General features: G+C 33.9%; 1 pseudogene; it reads left to right on the top strand.

Moving 5' to 3' along the window:
- LOC109345882 overlaps window positions 1,925–5,341 on the top strand; it is a 5,458-nt pseudogene continuing 2,041 nt past the window's right edge.

Raw genomic sequence — 5,341 nt, 5'->3', positions numbered from 1 at the left:
ATTATTGGGGTCAAATATGGTTAGGTCTTATTAGGTTTATGGTTGAGTTTGAGTTAAAAATTAGATTCAATCAATATTTAGAACTGAGTAGGGGACAAATGTGATCTGACCCGACCTGTCTCACGATCATTCATTCATCATGTTTGTATGTGTCTTGATTCAATTGTCTAAAGAGTAATAACACATCTTTAGTTGAATGTATCGTTGATTCTAAAAAAATTTCATAGTATATATTTGGAAAAAAAATTAATGGATATGTACTCCTAATACTTCCTCTTGATACAAAGTTGCTTATTGAAGAAAAAAAGAAGTTTGTCATACCTACATAGACTAATGTTGATGTTATAGCAAAATTGAGTTGTCAATATGATATAATTATTGATGTCCTCCAAAGTTCTACCAATTGCTTTTAGATGATGTAATAAGAATCTACTCCACCTACTATCTTAAACACCTAATGGGTATTATTTTTTTTAATAAAAGACAAAAAGAATGTCTTATGAAGTAACATGGCCCCCAAAACCAAACCAAAATGATTATTATTTAGTCATGGTCTTCTTTCCTCAATGATGTGTAGAACACAATCCAACGTGGAGCTCCATAATTGGTCGGAACAACCAATGGTTCCCCGTTATTGGCCATTGGCGAAATAAACACGCTTCAAAGCGTAGTGCTTCACCAAATTCAAGTGTTCACCGTAATAATAATCCAATCAAAACAAGCTACCCTATCATGTTTATGAAATGATACACATTTACTATCTTACGAAGCATACCACTTTATATATATATATAATGCTATAAGTTTGTGTTAGTCAAAAAAAAAAATATTTAATATTTAAATTTTAATTTAAGTTTTTTCTGACTAATCATAAGCACATGACACATTAAATGATATAAACTATGAGACAATAGATATATTCACATTACCACATATATTTCAAGCTAATTATATTTTATTAAGTAATATAAAAAATTATTTTATATTTTTCTGGTTTTTCTTTTCTATGTCACTTTTTAATCAGATTAATATATAAATAAGATAAAAAAATGAGACAGGTGATCAGTTATATCATTAACATAACTACTTTAAGGGTTTTCTTCACAGAATAAAAATATGATGTCCCAAATTTTATCTCGCACCAATGAAACATATTATTTCAATTATAATAGCTGAATAATTATTTTTTCTGTTTTTAATTAAATATTACTAGTGTATAACATATTTTGAGAAAACAAATTTGCATTCTAAAAACAACGACAAATACAACAAGACTCAAATTAATGTAAAAATCACTAAGAAAATATTGATATAATCGTGCAACATTTGATGAGAGGCACACCCTTCGAAAGCAAAAAAAAATAATTAATGTTAATCATTTAATAATAGAGAAAAGAGTAAATTACACTCACACCTCTAAGTTTTAGTGAAATTATATAATTTATCCCTCAATTTTTTACACCTACATAAACACTATGATTTTTTTATTACTTTATTAACACTAATCACCTCTTGCATGAGAAATCTTTTAAACAAAATGTGATAAATGCGGTTAAATTAAATAAAACAGGGTATATTGTGAGAGACAAATCTAAATAATATACAAATCAATATATGTTTATTATTTTTTGTTACAAAATGCATCAACAATTCTAAAGAGATATTGGTTTGTATATTATTTGTTTTTTAATCACATTTTTTTATTTTAAAAATTACACTTATTTCTCATCTAGGTGGTCTATGCAATGAATATAAAAATATAAAAACTAGGAGATGTTTATGTAAGTGTAAAAAAGTAAGAGATAATTTATCTAATTTCACTAAAACTTAAGGATCGGTCTAATTGACTCCTGAGAAAATGGTTTACTTTTCGAGAAAATAGTTTACTACTGTGTGGATATCACTATTGAGTTTACTCCAAATCCTCTTATTACAATGGCGCATCCAAGAGCAAAGTTGTTGTTCCTTCTATACGTTCTATGTTCTTCTCTAAACGCCATTGCTGGGTACTCTTTTTAAATTTTATTTATATTGAATTACACTTATGAAATTTTGAGTTGTGTATGATTTTGTGAAGCTTATGTTGAAGCTGTGCATTGGTGCAGAAAGAGCTATTATGATATGCTTCAAGTGTCAAAGGGTGCTTCAGATGATCAAATAAAAGAGCTTATAGGAAGCTTGCATTGAAGTACCATCCTGATAAGAACCCTGGCAATGAAGAAGCTAATAAGAAATTTGCTGAGATCAATAATGGTATCTATTTATCTATGTGACTAACTTACTAACTATTTATGAGCTCATTAGTGTTGAAAGTAATTCACTTTTTAATAGTTTTGAGTACTTACTAAGAATAGAAGTCTTAGTTAGTTTATTGGTTTTTCAGTTTTACTATTTTTGGCTATGTGTATAAATAGTTTTGTAATTACTTGAGTAATATACTTGTTGAATTCATTCTTCTGCACTATTATTCACATATTCTTTCTCAATCTTACTCTCTCAACTAATACAAAATACATCTTCTTTCTTTCTCTGCAACACAGAACACCAAAGTTCTGTTTCTTTTCTTTGCCAAATTCGGTTCTGTTGTAACAATGGTATCAAGAGCACTTGATTTTCGTTCTTGGAATTATGGAAGAAAACATGTCTAAAAATAGTGGGTTTAACATGTCCCTGTCAGTTCTTGATGGAAAGAACTATGAAAGATGGCATATCCAAATGAGAGCACTCTTTGGTTATCAAGAGGTGCTTGAAGTAGTTCAACATGGATACCAGATTGTTGATGAGGAAGGCACATAAGTTCAAAGAGCAGTACTCAGAGAATCCAAGAAGAAGGATTGTAAGGCACTCTGCATGATTCATCAGTGTGTGGAAGAATCAAATTTTGAAAAGATTGCTAATGCCAAAACTACTAAGGAAGTTTGAGATACATTGGAGAAGAGTTAATGCAGGTGCTGAAAAAGTGAAGAAAGTGAAGAAAGTGAAGTTACAAACTCTCGGAAGAGAGTATGAGCTGCTGCAGATGAAGGATGGTGAGTCTATAGCAGACTACTTCACCAAGATCAAGTCATTGTCCAACCTGATGAAGGGGTGTGGTGAAGCTGAAAGGGATCAATTAGTGGTGGAAAAGGTGTTGAGAACACTAACCTCTAAGTTTGATCATGTGGTTGTAGCTATAGAAGAATTTAAGGATCTTGAATCCTTCAAAATTGAAGAATTGCAGAGCTCATTGGAGGCACATGAGCAGAGGATAAAAGAAAGGAATCAAGAAAGAACCTCTGATCAGGCCCTTCAAGCACAATCAAGCAGAAGGTACCCTGGACAAGGTTCAGTTCACAAGAAAACAAGAGGAAATTGGAAGAATGATAGAGGCAAACATGAAGCTTCTACACAGAAACCATCTAGTCAAGACCAATCATTCAGAAAACTTAAGAAGAAAGTTGATAAAAGAAAGATCCAATGCTACAATTGCAAGAATCTTGGACATTATGCCTCTGAGTGCAGATTCAAGTAGTCTCATGGATCAGAAAAGGAAGCTGGTATGGCTCATGGAGAAGATTCAGATAATGAACAAGTTCTCCTCATGGTTACCACAGATAAAGAGAGTGTCAAAGGTGATTATTGGTACCTTGACAATGGTTGTTCCAATCATATGACAGACCACAAGGATTGGTTTGTCAAGCTTGATGAATCCACTAAAAGTAAGGTCAAGTTTGCAGACCATAGTGCTATTGATGCTGAAGGAATTGGTGACATCTCTATACAAAGAAAAGATGGCAAACAATCCTATATCAGTAATGTTTTGTATGTTCCCAAGATGAAGAGCAACCTGCTCAGTCTTGGTCAATTACTTGAAAAAGATTATACAATGACCATGAAGGACAAGGTGTTGAGGGTGTATGATGTTCATAGGAAACTGATCTTGAAGGTTCCCCTATCTAGCAATAGAACCTTCAAGATTGGTATCCAAGTGAATGATCATAACTATCTTTCAGCTAATGCAGTACAAGAAAATTGGACTTGGCATCAAAGATATGGTCACTTGAACTTCAAGAGTCTTGATAAATTGAGCAGAGATGGTATGGTTGCTGGTTTGCCTTCAATTGTTGCTCCTAGTGAACTATGTGGTGACTGCCTCACAAGCAAGCAAGCAAGGAACACTTTCACTACACATATACCAACCAAGTCAACAAAACCTCTTGAGTTGGTATACTCAGATGTGTGTGGACCATTTGAGGAGAATTCATTGGGGGAAAACAGATATTTCGTGACCTTCATTGATGACTTTACAAGGAAGATTTGGGTATATCTCATTAGAAGGAAAAGTGAGGTGTTTGCAACATTCCTCAAATTCAAAGCTCAAGTAGAAAGGCAAGGGGAGCTGAAACTGAAATCTTTGAGATCTGATGGTGGTGGAGAGTATACTTCAGATGAATGAAAGGTCTTTTGTGACACAGAAGGACTCATACATGAAATTGTTGCACCATACACTCCACAACATAATGGTACTGCAGAGAGGCTTAATAGAACTATCCTAGACATTACTAGAAGTATGTTGAAAACAAAGAAATTGCCAAAGCAGTTTTGGGGGGAAGCAGTCTCAACCTCTGCATACATTCTCAATAGATGTCCCTCAAGTAGACTTGAAGGCATCACTCTTGAAGAGGCATGGTCAGGCAAAAAACCAAACATCAGTCACCTCAGAATCTTTGGTTCCTTGTGCTACAAGCATGTCCCAGATGCACAGAGAAAGAATCTTGATGACAAGAGTGAGAGGCTCATCTTAATTGGCTATCACACTACAAGTGTATACAGGCTTTACAATCCCTCCACACAAAGAATAGTGTTAAGTAGAGATGTGAAGGTGGATGAGACTCAATGCTGGGATTGGGACAATCAAAGAGAAATTCAGAAGAAGAATGTGTCCATACACATTGTTGATCAACCTGAACAACAACCAATCACTTCAGAAGATCAACCTGAGAGAAGATCAACTAGAATGAGGCAACCACCATCTAGATTAAGTGACTATGAGATCTTCTCTGACTCAGGTATCACTGCAGAGGGGGAATTGGTTCATATGGCCTTATTAGCTGAGATGGAACCAATAGACTTTCATGAGGCAGTGAAGATAGATCAGTGGCTTGCAGCTATAAAGAAGAACTCAAGTCAATTGAGAAGAATCAAACTTGGCACCTAACTCATCTACCATCAAACAAAAAGGCAATTGTTGTGAGATTGGTCTATAAGGTCAAAATAAATCCCAAGGGTGAGGTTGTAAAGTACAAAGCAAGACTTGTAGCCAAATGTTTTTTGCAAAAACAAGGTCTTGACTATGGTAAAG

This window comes from Lupinus angustifolius, chromosome LG04 (genome assembly GCF_001865875.1).
Source record: "Lupinus angustifolius cultivar Tanjil chromosome LG04, LupAngTanjil_v1.0, whole genome shotgun sequence".
Taxonomy (NCBI): domain Eukaryota; kingdom Viridiplantae; phylum Streptophyta; class Magnoliopsida; order Fabales; family Fabaceae; genus Lupinus; species Lupinus angustifolius.
Note: the sequence above shows the minus strand (reverse complement) of the source record. Positions and strands in the feature narration are given on the sequence as shown.